Below are 19,954 nucleotides of genomic sequence, written 5' to 3' on the forward strand. Positions count from 1 at the left end.
AGAGGCACCAGCGGCCAATCACGAGGCTGGCCGTCGGCCCGGCTTCTCTTACTGGCTGGCTGATGCTGCAGATAGGTCAGCATCAGCTAGGAAGGGTCTCGAGCTCTCGTGATGACTAAGCCATTGGGACACAGGCTGAATCCCATTGCCAGGCATGTTTTCTTCCTAAATATAGGATGGGGAGGCATGCGTATAAATATGCCTTTTAGCATGCGCATTAGAGTGCACACTATCGGGGGTGTGACATCTGGAGTTGGGATTCTGACAGGAGGCCGATCTGCACACAGATTAATTGAGCACATGCTGATTGGGCATAGCTGAGCAGATTCTTAAAGGGGGGGAATCACAGTGGGGGGTCACAGCGCACCTTCCACATGTAATTCTCAACATCTCTATCTCTGTCTCTCCCTCTTTCTCTCTCTCTCCATGCTCTCTCTCTCTCTCTCTCTCTATCTTGGCCTCCTTCCCAACCTTCTCTTTGCTCAGTATCGATCACACCCACCAGCTGATCACCCCCTGGTCATTTAGCTCTCAACGGGAGCCGATTGGCTGGATAATTAATTTGCTGCCTAATTAACTCACTTTGAGATGAGATCCCCCCCACACACCCCCACCCCACATCGTCTGCGGTTTCACTTGCATCTGCCCACATAAGCTTGAAAATAATATTTCAAACTCGGAGCTGCCAGCGCTTAATATTTACAGCTTTGGGGTTTGCCAGTTCTGTTTTTCATACCCTTTCTTTCCTTTCCTGCTCCCACTGTCCTTCAGCATTTCTGTCTCACGCCTTCTGCCTCGGGGGGGGGGGGGACACATCCAGGCTGCGAATCCCTTGAACAAGCTTGTGTAAGGCGTTGCCTACGCTTCTTGCTGTGACATTGTAGGAGGCAGGAGGCAAGGCTGCGAAGTATGGAGCAGTGCGACGCTCGAAGACCCAAACGCCAAGGATGTCCTCGCGCATCTTTTGCAGGCGTTGTTTACGCAGCTCGCGGTTAAAATATGAACTGGCTCCCATGGGAGGCAGTGATGGTCACCAACCTTGTTGTTGTTCAGTCGTTCAGTCGTGTCCGACTCTTCGTGACCCCATGGATCAGAGCACGCCAGGCACGCCTATCCTTCACTGCCTCTCGCAGTTTGGCCAAACTCATGCTAGTCGCTTCGAGAACACTGCCCAACCATCTCATCCTCTGTCGTCCCCTTCTCCTTGTGCCCTCCATCTTGCCCAACATCAGAGTCTTTTCCAGGGAGTCTTCTCTTCTCATGAGGTGGCCAAAGTACTGGAGCCTCAACTTCAGGATCTGTCCTTCCAATGAGCACTCAGGGCCGATTTCTTTAAGAATGGATAGGTTTGATCTTCTTGCAGTCCATGGGACTCTCAAGAGTCTCCTCCAGCACCATAATTCAAAAGCATCAATTCTTGGGCGATCAGCCTTCTTTATGGTCCAGCGCTCACTTCCATACATTACTACTGGGAAAACCATAGCTTTAACTGTATGGACCTTTGTCGGCAAGGTGATGTCTTTGCTTTTTAAGATGCTGTCTAGGTTTGTCATTGCTTTTCTCCTAGGCAGCTTTAAAAGATAGATAGAGGAAACGACTACTGGAGGCGACTAGGTGTGATAGCTGTGCATCCACAGCAGGAGGCGGGAATTTACTGAATACCAGTTGCTGGAAACTACAGGAGGGAAAAGTGGTCTTGTGCTCGGATCCTGCTTGCAGGTTTCCCATTGGGCTCTATGAGAACAGGATTCTGGATTAGATGGGCCATTGGTTTCCAGCAACTGAAACTGGGAAGCATTTTGCCTCTGACTGTGGAGGCATAGCATAGACATCATGGCTGATAGCCTTCCCTCCGTCAATTTGCCCTATCCTCTTTTGACGCCGGTCCAGGCCCTACCCATCTCTGCCTCCAGCCATCCTCACCGCTATATAGACCTTGACCACTCACTGATCGCTGCATTACGGCTCAGGACCGCAATACCTCAAGGACCACCTCTTTCCATATGAACCTACCAGGACCCTGAGATCATCATCTGAGGCCCTCCTTCGTGTGCCTCCTCCTTGAGAGGGTGGCAACACGAGAACGGGGCCTTCTCCGCAGTGGCTCCCTGTCCGTGGAATGTTCTCCCCAGGGAAGTTCGCCTGGCGCCTTCATTATACACCTTTAGGTGCCAAAAACGTTCCTTTTGAACCAGGCCTTTGGTTGACCTGATTGACATCCTATGACCTTATAAAATATGGTTCTTTTTTGGGGTGGGGTGTGTGTTATTGGGTTATTGTTTTTATTTTATATATTGTGAGCTTTTGTGTGAACCACCCTGAGACCTCCGGGTATAGGCTGATATATAAATTCTATAAATAAATAAGATAATTTGGGTGGGTGGGGAGGGCAGAAAGGTAGCCCCCCCCCATTCCAGCCCATCATTCTCTTTCCGACAGCAGCTGTCTAATTGACTGCTGTGGAAGCTCACCTCCTGGATATGAACATGATGCATGCCCTCCAACATTTCCCCAGTGAAAATGGGGACATTCTGTTCTACATCAGGAAGCTTCTCTCGTGTGTGATCTTGCTGCAAACATATATGTTGTATGCATATATACATCTGTCACCTTGAGGCAATTGCAACCTCTCGGCCTAACCTACCTCACAGGATTGTTTCAACGAGAAAGTGTGCAAGGGAAGGGATCGTGTACAACACCTTCAACAGATAAATGGAATGAAATAATTTTTTTTGCTGTAAGCTGCCTTTAGTCCCTGTCAGGAAAAAAAGGTGGGAAATAATAATAATAATAATAATAATAATAATAATAATAATAATAATGGAAACTGTGAGGACAATCAGGAACATACCAGAGAGTAAATCCTATTGGACTCAGCAGGACTTACCGGGTAGGTAAAGGTAAAGGTACCCCTGACCGTTAAGTCCAGTCGCGGATGACTCTGGGGTTGCAGCGCTCATCTCGATCTATAGGCCGAAGGAGCTGAGTAGACAGTGTATGGCGCCATTTACAGTAAAGGAGTAAACACTCCATGTGTTTCTTTTAAAAATGGCTGGCTGCTGAAGCATGAAAGAATTTAGAGTGGATTGGTGACATTTTCCTTCCAAATTATAGGAAGGGCTTTATATGCCAGCTTCACCATTTCCTTCATTTGCTGCAGGAATTTTATTTTCAGTACAAACAGGACTCTGTTTTTGCACCCCCACCCCACCCCACCACTTTTAATTTTCCTCCTGACATGTGGAGGGGAGGAAAAAGGAAAACTGCAACATTCCAGGATCAGGTCAGAAACTGGGACGGCTTCTGTCATTCCCGAACTGTCCCTGGAAAATAGAGGCACTCGGAAGGGTATGGATGATGGACATCCATGTTGTCTGTTTACCACCCTCTGATTCTCAGAAAAGCATCTTTCCTCTGGACACAGCGTTTCATGTTAAGTACCATGGACAACGAACACCGGCAAGGCTGGTCCTTGGGGAGGTTCCCTGCTTCTGTGAGGCCGTTCTGTGATTTTCAGCACTTGTTCTCAGAAATGACAGGTGCGTTCTGTGTTTGCATCTCAGGTACAAAGGAGCAGCTTCCTGAAATCCCCCCTTTTTCTAGTTGGTTGGTTATTTCTTTTTACATGAGATGCTGCGGATGGAATCTAGGGCCTCCTACATGAGAGGAGCGTTCTCTGCCAACACGACAATCCTCCCCCCCCCCGCTCCGCCTTACCTCTCACATGGGGATAATTGCACTTACTGATTGTTCCAACAAGACGTCTTTAAGGTACAGAAGAGACTTGTGGGAGGAACCTATCGTCCTAAGCTTGTTACTTAGGAAGAACTGCTCATCGTTAACCAGACTCGCAATTTTCGTTCTCTGCTTCCCAGAAGATTCTTTTTTTTTTTTTTGTCAAATTCCCTACCTCCTGGGGTTATGCGAATTATTTCCTGTGTTTCTTTTTAAGGAAAGGAATTGTCTAATGCGCACTTGTACGGCTGGGGGGGGGGAACTTAGCAGTTGGATCTGAACGTAACCTAAAAGGTCAAAGGCCAGAGGGCAAACGATTTTGTTGTTGTTGTTGTTCAGTTGTTCAGTCGTGTCCGACTCTTCGTGACCCCATGGACCAGAGCACGCCAGGCACGCCTATCCTTCACTGCCTCTCGCAGTTTGGCCAAACTCATGCCAGTCGCTTCGAGAACACTGTCCAACCATCTCATCCTCTGTCGTCCCCTTCTCCTTGTGCCCTCCATCTTTCCCAACATCAGGGTCTTTTCTAGGGAGTCTTCTCTTCTCATGAGGTGGCCAAAGTACTGGAGCCTCAACTTCAGGATCTGTCCTTCTAGTGAGCACTCAGGGCTGATTTCTTTAAGAATGGATAGGTTTGATCTTCTTGCAGTCCATGGGACTCTCAAGAGTCTCCTCCAGCACCATAATTCAAAAGCATAAATTCTTCGGCGATCAGCCTTCTTGATGGTCCAGCTCTCGCTTCCGTACATTACTACTGGGAAAACCATAGCTTTAACTATACAGACCTTTGTCAGCAAGGTGATGTCTTTGCTTTTTAAGATGCTGTCTAGGTTTGTCATTGCTTTTCTCCCAAGAAGCAGGTGTCTTCTAATTTTGTGAATGATACAGCCTGATATTGAAATCACTCGGCGGTAGATAGGGAGGGGCAAATCCAATGGGTTTCGGTTTCCCCATTTCTCATTTTCCCAGAATTCTCCCTGCAAAAAAACCCTCCTAATTAAAATCCTTTGGCATTTTAGGGCAAATTTCTCACTATATACACATTTTTGTATGCGACTCTGGTCTAGAGCGCACATTTCTTCAAAGCAATTCCTCCTAATACAATGGTTTGGTGTTTTGTTGTTGTTGTTTTTTTTAAAGTTCCTTTCACTAACAGATGTGTTTCTATGTGCACTTTACTCTAGCACAGGCATAAGCAAACTCGGGCATCCAGATGTTTTGGGACTACAACTCCCATCACCTCTAGCTAATAGGACCAGTGGTCAGGGATGATGGGAACTGTAGTCCCAAAACATCTGGAGGGCGAGTTTGCCTATGCCTCCTCTAGCATATGCATCTACATACACATTACCATAACTTGGCTGGAGAATTGCATTGTAATCTTTGGAGAAGTGCAAAATTTGAAGGGCAGCTTGTTTTGCAGATCGTTTCAGAAAGTGCAAATCTGGTAGGTCTGCCTTTAAAGGTGAACCAAATTAATACCACACACCCCAATCCTTAATGGTAGAACAGCACCGAGAGCCTTCTGGTGGTTCCCTCATTGCGAAAAGTGAGGTTACAGTGAACCAGACAGAGGGCCTTCTCAGTAGTGGCACCTGCCCTGTGGAATGCCCTTCCTTCAGAGGTCAAGGAAATAAGCAGCTGTTTAGGGAAGTTTTTAATATTTACTGCTGTACTGTTTTTAACACTTGATTGGAAGCCGTCCAGAGTAGCTGAGGAAACTCAGCCAGATGGGCGGGGTAGAAACAAAGTATTATTATTATTATTATTATTATTATTATTATTAATTTATTATTATTATTATAGAACATGTGCTTTGAATACAGAATGTCCTGGGTCCACTTATTTATTCATTAAATTTGTATCGTGCCCTTCACCCGCAGATCTCAATGCGGTTCACAACATAGAAATGCAACATAAAAGCTCAAAATACATGATAAAAACAGGAACGAAACAAACAGTCCAATAACCCCTGCAGCACTTCCAGTTAAGAGGTGCCTGGCGTGCCACTTCTCTGGGAACGTGCTAAGCCAGCTTTCAGGAACGTGCTGGCTCCCAGATGTTTTAAAACTACAACTCCCGACTTGATCGCTCCAGGTTGGCGAAGGCTGTGCCAAGCTGAGAAGTTCAAATGCAGATTTCCATATGGGCCCCGATTCCTGGCGTCTCAATATAGTTCTTGATGCGTTACTGGATCGATTTGCATATCCTTGGAGATGGTTGTGAGAACTGCGGCGCAGGGGTGGCGGTTGGGGAACATTCTGGGTTTGTATGCAGCTGCCAAGTTATTTCCTCCTCACTCGGTAACCAGCGATATGCGTGGCCTGAGACTTCCATGCACAGAAGTTGAGCTGGGGAACAATTCGCTTTAGGAAGGCTGTGTGGGTGACACAGACACCACGGCTATTAAAGGCAGAGGAGCCTGGCCTTACATGGCATCTGTTTGCCAAACTGCATTTGTTCCCCTCCAAAATTGAGAAGCAAATGGGACTTGGGCAGGGGGGACATTTTGTTCACTGGTGATGCTGAGCAGGGCCAGCTTGTTGAGGAACAGCAGCTGTGCCCCCCCTCACACTCCAAGTCAAGGGACATAGCACCTAAGGGTGGCCAGGCTACTGCACAAAATCTCACAAGGCTCTCTCCTCCTTTGGAATGAAAATGCAACAACAATAAAATTAAATAGCTCAGTTGTTACAGCATGAGATTCTTAATCTCAGGGTCGTGGGTTCGAGCCCCACATTGGGCAAACAGATTCCTGCATTGCAGGGAGTTGGACTAGATCAGTGTTTCTCCCATTGTTTTTGGACTACAAGTCCTGTCATCCCTGACCATTGGTCCTGCTGGCTAGGGATGATGGGAGTTGTAGTCCAAAAACAGCTGGAGACCCAAGTTTGGGAAACTCTGGATTAGATTATTTTTGGGGTCCCTTCCAAGTCCACAATTCTGTGAAATAAAGTCAACACTTTGCTGCCCTTTCATGACCTCTGAAACCAGCTGCCTGAGATGGCCTCCTCATTCTGCCACAGTTTTTGTTACTCTGTGGTCGCTCCTACATCCTTGAATTGTCATCTTTTGTTCATTCCCTTATAGCAGAGCGTCCGCGTGATGTTGTTGTTAGCCCATTGCATCCCAGCTTAGTGGTTCAACTAGGCCACAGCCTAGCTGGTTGCCAACATTCCTCAGATGAAAATAGGGACATATTCCACATCAAGTGTTCCTCTTACACCCCCCTGCTCTGCAGATCTGTGGCCAATCGCAGCAAGCCGGAGCCAAGTTATTCTGGGGCATTATGGGGAAATGCCTCACAGTTGGCTGCAGCAAAAAATTGTTGTGGTGCCACTACTAGTAAGTCCATGGGAAGGGGATGGTGATGTCAGGGATGTGCTGATACCAGGGGAGCCTATCAGATGTCATTTTGCTGAGCTGGTCCTGGCAAACAGATCACGAGCAAAGTGTATAATTTTTTTTAAAAAGATTGCTTTTTATCCACTGTTCAGTCCTAGTCTGTTTTTCTTTTCTGTATGGACCTTAATACTACCAGACATTGGCCTTGAGTTGTGAAACAGGGTGAGGAGAGAACTTACTAATGAACCCATGAACGTTGATTTTTTTATTTGGACTGCCTTGACAAAAATCAAGACAATTGGCAAACCGTACCACATAGTCCTATTCTTGGATTTTGCCTGTGTCATCAGCTTAGAGCTTCACCACAATCATTATAGCCTCTGTGGTTAGGAAGGATTCATCACCCACGATACCTCAGGCTAGCTGTCAAGAGGCAAGAGACCTTTGTGTTTCACCCAGGATGCGTGCTCTCGAGATCACTAGACGCAGAGGTCACCCCCACACAGCCAGGGTGTGCAGAGGGAAAATCCTTCACACCCAATCCTTTCAGTGCAAGATCAAATCAAGGGATGGGGAATTTGTAGTCTTGCGGATATTGTTGGAAATGCTGGCTGGGGCTGATGGGAAATAAGAGTTCAGTAAAATCTGGAGTTCCCAATCCATGGGAATCTACAGTATTTGAAACCATGGAGAAATGTTGGAGGGTATAATAATAATATTAATATTAATAATAATCTCTGAAGAAGTGTGCATGCACACGAAAGCTCACACCAATAACAAACTTAGTTGGTCTCTAAGGTGCTACTGGAAGGATGTTTCAATTTTTTTTCGTTTTGACTACGGCAGACCAACACCGCTACCTACCTGTAAATAATAATAATAATAATAATAATAATAATAATAATAATAATAATAATACAGTCGTACCTCGGAAGTCGGACGCCTTGCGACTCAAATGTTTCGGCTCCCGAATGCCACCAACCCGGAAGTGAGTGTTCCGGTTTGTGAATGTTCTTTGGAACCCGAACGTTCAATGTGGCTTCCGTGGCTTCCGATTGGCTGCAGGAACTTCCTGCAGCCAATTGAAATCCGCGCCTTGGTTTCCGAACGTTTTGGAAGTTGAACGGATTTCTGGAACGGATTCTGTTCGACTTCCGAGGTACGACTATATAGGGAAATGTTGGGTGTTTCACTGTGCTTAATTATTTTAGTTTGTTGGAAGCTGCACAGAGTGGCTGGGCAACTCAGTCAAATGGGCGGCAAACAAACAAACAAACAAACAGGCAAGTAAGTAAGCAAGCAAACAGTTACTGCTACTACCAGCATCCTGCAATAGCTACCACTTTCCCTTCTACAACATGTGGCCAACCTACTACTACTCCAGACTCAACCAATATCCTTTCCATAAAGATCCTATTTGGGACCTGCAGTACTCCCTGCTACTGCGCTCACCTTCTCATTTACTGAATGAAGAACAATATCAAGTTGTCTGCTGTGCCCTCTGGAAGCACAGGCATTGATTGCTGTTCATCTGACCAGTTGGAAACTTTTTTTATTCAACTGGTTGGGCAAACGTCGTCCGGTGATTACCTTTTGTTGTTGATCACGACAAGGTTTGACAGCTATGCAAATTACAGCAACAAATTAGTCCACCGTTACCGCAAAATAATGAAAACAACCTTTTCAGTGGCAAAGAAGTTTAAAGGCCCAAGTCGGATCCCTTGAAGGGACTATATAACGGAAGCCAGCCAGATCACATGGCAGATTCACTCCTTGGTTCTTGAGGCAAGCAAGATGGCGGCCATGGGCAGGAACTGCCACCCTTTGTGTTCCTCTTCCTGTTTGGAGATGCCTGCAGTTATAGCAGTTGGCCAGTAGGAGAAGCTTTGCTAAACTGCTAGCTGTGCCCCTGACTGTTGCAAGGTTGGGGGGCAGCCTTTTCTAACAAATGACATCACAATGAGATAACAAGAGTGTGCTGCAACGTATACTGTACATTGACCATGTTTGGATGGTCATATCTTGACTTAAAAAGTTGAGGTACACATGCAACCCATTTGCTTCTCTTTTTCACAAAGCAAGTGAACAAACCGGAACAAACCGTTACCTTCAGTTTCCCGTTCCTTTCCTGAACCAGAAAATGACGGTTAACAGCTTTGAAAAAGCCAGCATATGAAGTCATAGTTTCATAGAACCATAGAATTGAACCTAGCAGTTTGAAAGCATGCCAGTAGTCCAACCCCCTGCAATGCAGGAATCTCAAATAGATCGATCATACAAGACAGGTTGCCACCCATACTCTGCTTATAAAAACCTCCAAGGAAAGAGAGCCCACAACCTCTTAAGGAAGACAACTGCGCTGCTGAACAGCTGTTACTGTCAGAAAGTTCTTCCTGATGTCAAAATCTTATTGTTCATGGCTCCTTCTGGGCCGTTCAAACTCATGCTTTCTTTTAAAATTGTTATTATTTAAATGTACAAATGAATATACTCCTGCCCACCTAGGGAGTCCCCTAAGTATGCACAAACCACTATATATATATTTTTGGCCCCGTTTCATTTCCAAACAGCACCACTAAAGTTTGGTATTAGAGAGATAACAAGTGGAGACTTGCAACAAAACGCTGCTTTTTCGGATTAGGAAGCTGTGACCCTCCAGATGTTGTCTTCAGCATTTCATTGGCATAGTCAATGAAGACTCTTGAAGCGCCTTGAAGACAAATGGATTTGTTATGGAACGAATGTTCATCAACGGCAGTCCACTTCATTAGGTACTTCTGTTGAAGTGGACTGTAGCCCACAAAAGCTTATGCCATAATTACTGACTTGCCATTGGTTCGAATCCTACCCTTCAGAGAAGGAGAAGCTGTTTGAAACTGTTAACCACAGTTTCCCAGTTGAAACGAAACTGCAAACGATATCTAGCGGAAGGTCTCTTGGTTGTTGGCTTCCACTGCGAAGAGGGAATCGAAGGGACTGCATAAGCGATTGAAAGAGGAGCTTGGTTGGTAGAGCATGAGGCTCTTAATCACATGGGTCGTGGGTTTGAGCCCCATGTTGGGCAAAAGATTCCTGCATTGCAGGGAATTATACTAGATGACCCTCGTGGTTCCTTCCAATTCTACAATTCTATGCTTCTGCGAAAGGCTTGTTCAGATCCTGACTTATTAAGCCAAAAGTAAATTTGAGATGTATTTTAATATGTTCCTATATATATATATATATACACACACACACACACACACACACACACACATTAAAAGTAACATATAAAACCAGCAATATTTATTTGTTTGTTTGTTTGTTTATTGCTGGTTATATTTATATTTTAAAACATTTTTTAGGTCAGCTTGTCAGATTTTATGGGCAATTTTAATGTATCTTTAATATTTCATGTAATCTTCTTATAGGTTTTGATGATTAATAAATCCTGTTAAATTAAATAAATCAGTAAGGAGAGGATACAATTATCTGGACATTCCCAGTGGCATTCTTGGCTTCATGTAATGTTTGGCAATATTTAACCACAGTCACGGAACAGGCTGACAATTCACTGGCCAATCCTCTTTGCACCCTATGGCAGTCTGCACAAAAGCCACATTCTGTGCACATGAGGTGCAATTTGGCCCCACGCCCCATTTCATACCAATTAAAGATGCACTCCTTTATTATTCATATGTTTATTAATTAAATCCATGGATCATCTTTCCTCCCCCATAAGGATTTCCCAAGGTAGTTCACTGTTCAGATATAAAATACATGCAAGATTGAAACCAGCTCCGTGATGCAAGGAACAAAGGCAACAAAACGCAAAAATAGCACCAGACAGCAGACGAGGTCAAAATCATAATATAATATTAGGCAGTGTTAAGAGCAACCAAATGAAAATCCAACAGTTGCTTTTAACCACCTTCAAATGTCATGTGGGGTAAAAGCTGCTTTTATAAAAACTGGAAGGGAGGCAACCTAATGAGTCTCCTAAGGGAAGGAGTTCTCCATAATGGGTACCAGAACAAACAAACAAAGCCCAGAGCATTGCATTTCCCCTTTCACCAGCTTCTCTTGCTCTCGTTCCAGGTGCCTGGTCTCGCATCACCTTGGGGAGAGGCCAAGTGGTGATGCTTGATCCAGACCAGGGGGTCAGCAAACTTTTTCAGCAGGGGGCCTGTCCACTGTCCCCCAGACCTTTTGGGAAGGCTGGACTATATTTTGAAGAAGAAGAAGAAAAGGAACGAATTCCTATGCCCTACAAATAACCCAGAGATGCATTTTAAATAAAAGCACACATTCTACTCATGTAAAAACAAGCTGATTCCCGGACCGTCCGCGGGCCGGATTTAGAAGTCGATTGGGCCGCATCTGGCCCCCGGGCCTTAGTTTGGGGACCCCTGATCCAGACACTAAACATTAACCTGAGTGCAGCAACAAATGGCCAGGAGAATGGCGTTTGTGGTTTGTATTGGAGCCATACCTTTGCGGTGTGTTCCGGCTCTGTGAATTAACGGCGCACTGTGCATAATGCAACCCCCATCCTGCTCCTCCCTGTCTTCCCTTTGTTTAGGGGGGGAAACAAAGGGGGAACCCCCCCCCCCCCGCTGCAGGCCTCTGTTAACAGCCCTGCCAGTCAGTGATATAAAGCCCTCCTTTTCAATGAAGATCCTGGGGCGGTTATACGCCATCTCTCTATGATTACTGTTTGCACCTGCAGATAGGTGCCAACTCCCCGGGGCCCCAAACACCCACAAAACTCCCCATGAAGGGGCTGGGAGCCCACAAATTTTGGGTGCATGCTGCATGGCCCCCACGGCCCCAGGCACCCATGGTTGCGGGACCCAGCTGCCGTTCCTGCACTTGCAGAAACGTTTTGAGGGGATGTAGTGCTTTGTTGGAGACGCGGGTGGCGCTGTGGGTTAAACCACAGAGCCTAGGGCTTGCCGATCAGAAGGTCGGTGGTTCGAATCCCCGCAATGGGGTGAGCTCCCGTTGCTCAGTCCCTGCTCCTGCCAACCTAGCAGTTTGAAAGCACGTCAAAGTGCAAGTAGATAAATAGGTACCACTCTGGCGGGAATGTAAACGGCGTTTCCATGCGCTGCTCTGGTTCGCCAGAAAGCGGCTTAGTCATGCTGGCCACATGACCCAGAAGCTGTACGCCAGCTCCCTCGGCCAATAAAGCGAGATGAGTGCCGCAACCCCAGAGTCATCCGCGACTGGACCTAATGGTCAGGGGTCCCTTTACCTTTACCTTAGTGCTTTGTTCAGTGCAGGTCCTTTAAGTTCCTCCTGAAATCCTGCAAGTTTTCATACCACAAATGTTCTAGTTTGTTGCTGTTGTCTTGCTGTGGTTGTGCCCCGCCGGTGAGGCAGTAACGTTGGGGAAGCAGAATGATGTGTGGATGATCCAATATAAATCCGCCACAAATGCACTATTACTGCATCAATGACATGTTGCAAGACACCCACCCGCCACACCGTAATCAGTCTAGAAGGACCTAAATACCCACAGGGTAGAAATTAAGTAGGTGGGTGCTTTTATTTATCATAGAAATGCTCCCCCCCCCAATATCCTTTTCCCCTTCCTCATATTTAGTTTAATCCTCGCAAAGAAGGAAATTATATGGCTTGGGAATGGGAAGTGATAGACAAATTAGTGGAAGGTTTTAACCTCAGATGATTAACCTCTTTCCAGCCCTCTCCTCTTTGCTGTCCATCATCAGTTCCCAGTGGAGAGTCGCTAGCTAGACATCTTTGCATTATTATCTCCTTTGTCATTTTTCTGGGTGTTGAACGTTCCTTTCCTGCCTGCGCCGGCTGTCGTGAAAATTGGGGAGTGTTGCTAGAGCAGCCTCCACCATTGGAAGACTAGCCTTAGCTGTGGTCCAAAACATCTCAAGGGCACCACCTTGGCAAAGGCTGGTGGTCTCGCTGCTTCCTGTGTTTGGCTCTTGCTCTGCTCTGTCTGCAAAGAGGTATTAGCCACGTAATTCTGGCAGCCGATAATGGTTTTTCTTCCCCTCGCAGCAAAGTCACATGGCCACAGAGCCATGGACTAAGTCCTTCAGCCAATCAACGTAGTTTCTCTTTAAGAGTTGTTACCAGGGTAGAGACAGGTTTGGCTGCGGAAAGTTTTGATGGATTGTGAAATCCAGCCTGAAAACTAGAGGACAGCGCTCATTCGGTGTTAATTAGATAGTCACACGCTGGTAAGCATTGGTTGGGCAGACTGAACCACCAGCTGTGTTTGGGGTCAATAGATCTTTAAACCATGGGTGGATATATTCACACCTTGTCAGTAGCAGCATGGCAGCTCTTGCAATATGGCAGCTCCCAGACCCTGGTGTCAGCACCTATCAGCCTTGGGCAACAAACTGCCAGGGCCCCAACAACCTGTCAGGCCCCCCTCCCTGCTGATGCAGTGAACCCCCGCCCCATTTTCCTGACCCAGCACTCTGAGCAGCCCCAGGCAGCTGGATCTAGCTACTTTTTATATTGTTGTCGTTTCACACAATGCCCCTTGCATCACATTTCTCCGAGGCATTGTGGAAAACTGGAAAGGTGGCTGGGATGCAGATGCCCCAGTGCGAAGCTGAAGCATCGCCTCAGCAGCCAGGTAAGCCTGCCAGGCCTCTCCGATGGAGGAAACTTTGGCCGGGGGGGCCACTGACATTTATTTACTTATTTAGAAAACGCCCCCCCCCCATTGCTTTGCATTCAAAAGCATCTCAAAAACCATGCGCCAAATAGGAATCAATACAGTGACATTAATAAGAAACATTTCAAAAGCCATGTTAAATTAACAGTGCACTGTTCATACAATAAATACCTGCGCTCATGCGCCCATCCAAAATCCCAACCTGCTCACTTTGTACAGGAGAGGCAGCTGGCCAGACCTTCCTCAAATCATGCAGCTTAGGGCAGGCATAGGCAACCTTAGGCTCTCCAGATGTTTTGGCCTACAACTCCCATGATCCCTAGCTAACAGGACCAGTGGTCAGGGATGATGGGAATTGTAGTCCAAAACATCTGGAGAGCCGAAGGTTGCCTATGCCTGGCTTAGGGAATCAGAAGAAATATTTCCTGTCCCACCTTCCAGCTGGGGCAACTCACAACCATCTCTCTCCCCACCCCACTACACATATCTGAAGGAAGCTGATTATGTGGGTGGGAGGGTGAAATAATTAATTAATGCAGTTCCTTTCCTTCTATGGTTTTTTTTTTGGGGGGGTGGGTTGGTGCTGGTTGCTCCGTCTGTTTTGTTTCCTTCAGATGTTATTTGCAGCTGCTCAAGAGCAGACATACCAAAATGGCTTCTGCCCTGTTGCCTAGTAAAGGTAAAGGGACCCCTGACCATTAGGTCCAGTCGTGTCCGACTCTGGGGTTGCGGCGCTCATCTTGCGTTACTGGCCGAGGGAGCCGGCGTACAGCTTCTGGGTCATGTGGCCAACATGACTAAGCCGTTTCTGGCGAACCAGAGCAGCGCACAGAAATGCCGTTTACCTTCCCGGCGGAGCGGTACCTATTTATCTACTTGCACTTTGATGTGCTTTCAAACTGCTAGGTTGGCAGGAGCTGGGACCGAGCAATGGGAGCTCACCCCATCGTGGGGATTTGAACCGCCGACCTTCTGATCAGCAAGCCCTAGGCTCTGTGGATTAACCCACAGCGCCACCTGGGTCCCTCCCCTGTTGCCTAGGGTTGCCTTATTTCAAAAAGTAATATTTTTTAAATTTTTATTAGAAACACACCAAAATTGTTGAGCTTTCTTTGGGAACACACCCAAGTTGTTTGGGAAACCTCCCCAAAATAGTGGTTTTAAGCCTTTGCAGCTGTTTTCACTGCTTTTTGCATCGTGTTGCCATACATCCGGGTTTCCCCTGACATTTTGCCGCTTCTGCAAAATCCACCCCCCCACACACACCACCACCACCACCACCAAATATTTATTACAGTCGTAAATCAGCATAAGGAAGGAGGGGTACAATCATTTGAAAACTTTTTTTTTTAAAAAAAAGTTTTTAAAAAACCAAAAAGGAGTTAAAACAGAAAGTATATGTAAAAGTCCATAAGAATCCTAAAGTAGCTAAGCAAGTCTAGAAGAATGGCAGATGAAGATGATGGGCCTTGCAGAATTAGCAAAGCTGACGGGGGAAATCCGAAACCAGAGCGACCAAACGTTCCGGAGAGATTGGAGTAAATTCATTCAATATATAGACAATTATTGTAAACATACAAAAACACTAGCAGGACTGCAATGAATCTTGCAACATTTATTAGAATAATTTTTTTTTACATTTGATTAAAGTTTAAAAATATATTGAAATAAATGTAGAATTGTGGTGATATAAAGGTGCAGAAATATGGCGTAAGCTTGTGAAAACTAGATGACGAGACGGAAGGAAGCCGAGTGGCTGTGCGGAGCTAAAAGTTATGTAAAAAGGAATAAGATGTTATGTGAATGTTTATATACTAACTTTTTACGCTCTTTCATTGTCCAATGTTCCTAACCCTTCTTTTAGACTCGCTTAGCTTCTTTTATAGATAGATAGATGATAGATAGATAGATAGATAGATAGATAGACAGATAGATAGACAGATAGATAGATAGATAGATGATAGATAGATAGATAGATAGATAGATAGACAGACAGATAGATAGATAGTTGATAGATGGATAGATGATAGATAGATGATAGATAGATAGATAGTTGATAGATAGATGGATAGATAGATAGATAGATAGATAGATAGATAGATAGATGGAAAATCTATCTATCTATCCATCTATCTATCATCTATCTATCAACAACTATCTATCTATCTATCATCTATCTATCATCTATCCATCTATCAACTATCTATATATCTGTCTGTCTGTCTATCTATCTGTCTGTCTATCTATCTATCTATCTATCTATCTATCTATAAAAGAAGCTAAGTGAGTCTAAAAGAAGGGTTAGGAACATCAGACATTAGTGTATATATGACTATAGCTATCAGTCTACAGAGCACTCTAATACGAGTGCTCATTATATCTAGTTTGTGGCACAGGTCATCATCCGACGTATTTTGAGCTCTGCTGTGCAGAATCTGGCAACGTTGCATGTTGTAGCAGGGTTGGTATCTGAAAGCAGCAGGGAGGTATAGAATTGTCCTGTGTGCCCTGGGTACTTACGCATTAATGGTAAGATGAGGCTAGTTCGAACGTCTCTATAATAAAGACACTAGAGAAGCACATGCTCTGTTGCTTCTATTTGTCCAAACAGAGTCACAGGGGCATTGCGACTCCATCGTGACCCTGACACCATTTTTACACCGGAAAGCCAGGGCATATCGGGAATTTCCCTTGACATATGGCAAGCCTACTGCTACCAAAATGGTGCCACCTATGCACCAAAGGGGAGGTGTCATCAGACTTGGGGGGACGGACGGACCCCAGTTTTATAGAATAGAATCACAGAATGGTAGAGTTGGACAGGTTCCCAAGGGTCATCTAGACCAACCCCCTGCAATGCAGTGGCTCCCCATCCAATTGGAAACCACACCAGACCCTGCTTAGCTTTGCAAATTTGCTAGAAGTTTTCTTGATGCGCCACTATGCTCCACGTAACCTGCAGAGGTTAAAAACAAAACCCCAAACCCCAGAGCATCCCAATGAGGGACCACGTGTGCTCATTGGGCACAGAATGCTGACCAGCTGTTGGGAGGGAAGGAAGAAAAAAGTGGGGGTGAGGGGGGTGGAATGGGGGGGGGTGAAGCATGGCTGGCTGGCACTCTCCGCAGGAGCATTCCAGGCTGCAATGTTTTGTAGCAAGTCCAACTTCTGCAAGTCCCACTTCTACAAGTGACTTGACAGCCATTCCATCTCATCTCCTCTGATCACTGGAGTTTTATGGTGCAGGAATGAGTTACCAGCTTCTCCCACTAAATTCCAGTTCCCAGGAATCTTTGAGGGAAAGACGGTGTAAATGTGTTGGAGACCAGTGTAAGTTTGTAAAATCGATTTGCCTTGAAGTGGGAGCAGGAACCCTAAAGTGGGAAATGAAGCTGTGGCAATGAGATCTGAATGACCTGAACTTGCGTGAAGGAATACACGAAAAGGCATTGTTCTGGTATAAATATATCAATATGCAATGAATGAAATTTATAGAGTAAAAAATTGGTATAAAGATGAGGTAGTCAAGAATAATATTGATAAGACAGTGAAAAGAAGAAAGGAAACAAAAGGAAGACACTCATAGGTGGAGGGAAGTCAAGATTCATATTTTTATGTTTAGTTTTTTATGTAATTTAAGTTGATATTTCTTTGGGTTAACGTATGTTTAATTGTTTTCTTTCAGAAAAATTAAGGATTTGTATGTATATATGTATAATAAGTTTGTTTTGTGTTTTGTTTTGTGTTTGTGAGTATTGTATTCATCAATAAAAGTTATTTTTTTAAAAGAGAGAGAGAGATCTGAATGACCCTGCATCTATGGGAAGTATCTTGGAGAGGAATTTTTTTCATAGAGCACTGGATTTTTCAATTTTCATTTCTGGGAACATATTTTTTTTTGAAGACACATGTTTTGCTAGGTTCTAAGAGAAACATTTCACCAAAAACAACAGCAAGGCTTTTGTGTGTGTGTGTGTGTGTGTGTGTGAGAGAGAGAGAGAGAGAGAGAGAGAGAATGTGGTATGATTTCGAGATGCTCACTGTAATTCCCCCCCCCCCCCCGTCTCCAAATGTGGATTTAAACCACCCCTTTGTCAACATAATTTGTGGTTAAAGAAACATGGGGTGACGCTCTTCCCCTGCGTGTTAACTCGTTTCATGTGACTGAGTGGATGTAATTTTTGCAAGAAGAGAACCACACGGGGTGGCGATTATTCTGGATTAATTCATGTGGGCTAAGAGTGCGATCTTGCGTGCGCAAATTAACTCAAATTATTTTGTTACCTTCGCTGAAAGATCTTACGAGCTTAGAAAAAATGCATGAAAATATGAGCCTATTAAGTACAAATTCAACAGATATCAAATATGAATTAATTATTGGATATTTGTTAAAGAGTGAGCTGGTATTGTTGGGTGGAGGATGAGACATTTCGTGACATCGGGTTGCCAGATACATGGTCAGCACGTTGTGCATCCGACAAAGTAGGCTTTTGCCTTCAGAAACTCAAGCCGCAATAGATGTATCTGTTTCTTAGCTGTCACGGCCAGAACTCTTTTGTTATATTGCTAAAACAGACTAAAACAGCTGCTCTTCTGGCAGGTAACCAGAGAATGAAGGGAAAAGCGGGTGTGACAAATGGGGAGGGGGGGGTTAGAAAGGATGACTTGGGAGAAGAGTAGCGAAGGAGGAGGATGGTGGGCGTGAGAGATCAACTGGGAATAAAGAGGTGGCTCAAGGGGCAATGAGCCTCACCTCTGTGGCACTCCTGTATGGGGGGGGGAATAGGAGGGTAGGGCAGTATACCTGAAGGAGCAGTCTCCACCCCCATCGTCCAGCCCAGACACTGAGGTCCAGCTCCGAGGGCCTTCTGGCGGTTCCCTCACTGCGAGAAGCGAGGTTACAGGGAACCAGGCAGAGGGCCTTCTCGGTAGTGGCGCCCGCCCTGTGGATGTCAAGGAAATAAACCCCTATCTGAAGAAGTGTGCATGCACACGAAAGCTCATACCAGGAACAAACTCAGTTGGTCTCTAAGGTGCTACTAGAAAGAATTTTCGATTTTGTTTTGACTTTTAGGAGACATCTGAAAGCAGCTCTGTATTGGGAAGTTTGCAATGTTTGATGTTTTATTAAAACAAAACAAAATAAAAAATTATTATCCAGTAGCACCTTAAGAGACCAACTAAGATTGTTCATGGTATGAGCTTTCGTGTGCATGCACACTTCTTCAGATACCAATGTTTTATTGTGCTTTTAATAAAGCGAGACGAGTGCCGCAACCCCAGAGTTGTCCGCGACTGGACCTAATGGTCAGGGGTACCTTTACCTTTAATATCCTTTTGGGAGCCACCCAGGGTAGCTGGGGAAACCCAGCCAGATGGGTTGGGTATTAATAATAATAATTATTATTATTATTATTATTATTATTATTATTATTATTATTATTATTGAAGCGAATGTGGACATCACTACTGGCAGGTCAGGTGAGGTTCAGAGGTGTACCAAGGATCCTTTGAGCCCTTAGCCAGGAGAGCAGGTGGGCTCGAGAGAGAGTGGAGAGGCAAGATTTTTGTGGCCCCCCCCCGGGCTTGCATCTTTGCCAGGGGCCAGCCTAGCCAAACCCTAGGCACGCATTTGATTGAGGTGCATCCCTGTGGAAGGGGCAGGTTTTTGGTTGGCAGGCAGAATGGGAGGTGCACATAGCAATGAGCATAGAAAAGATGTAAAATATGGAGTGAAGGCCCCGAAGTTACCTGGGTGGTTTTAAGGCATATATACCATGCTGTGGGAAACTGGAGGAGAGGGTCGATGGGCCCTATCTCAGTCCCTCTGCCAAGTAAGCACCGGGCAATTCTGAAACCTGCATCCACTGAAGAATACTATCGCTCATGCAAATTGCTTTCTGCAGGGTTTCTCCCGTCTGGGATATTCGTGGGGCAGGGGGAGAGGGAGATAAGGGTGCCCATTTCCTGAAGGAGTGCGCGCGGGGGGGGGGTTGTAGGGCTTGCAGATTTTTACGGATGGAGGGGGTGGGCGAGGAGAAAGAAGAACTGGAGAAGGGGCAGGAAGGAAAGAATAGAGTGGAGGGGGGCGGGCGGGAGAGGGATGAAAAGCTGGAGCGTGCCATGCAAGGGGAAGAGGAAGGAGGGAAGGCGGAAGGAGAATTGGAGGAGAGAAAGGGAGGCGACGGGAAGGCTTGGGGGAAGGAGAAGGATAGAGAAGCCCAC

At 45.6% G+C, this 19,954-nt stretch overlaps 1 protein-coding gene across 2 annotated transcripts in view; it reads left to right on the top strand.

Moving 5' to 3' along the window:
• The window catches only part of LRRC4B (leucine rich repeat containing 4B), a 142,960-nt gene that overhangs the window by 58,925 nt on the left and 64,081 nt on the right, over positions 1 to 19,954 (top strand). The window lies entirely within an intron of this gene.

Source organism: Lacerta agilis, chromosome 14 (assembly GCF_009819535.1).
Source record: "Lacerta agilis isolate rLacAgi1 chromosome 14, rLacAgi1.pri, whole genome shotgun sequence".
Lineage (NCBI taxonomy): Eukaryota > Metazoa > Chordata > Lepidosauria > Squamata > Lacertidae > Lacerta > Lacerta agilis.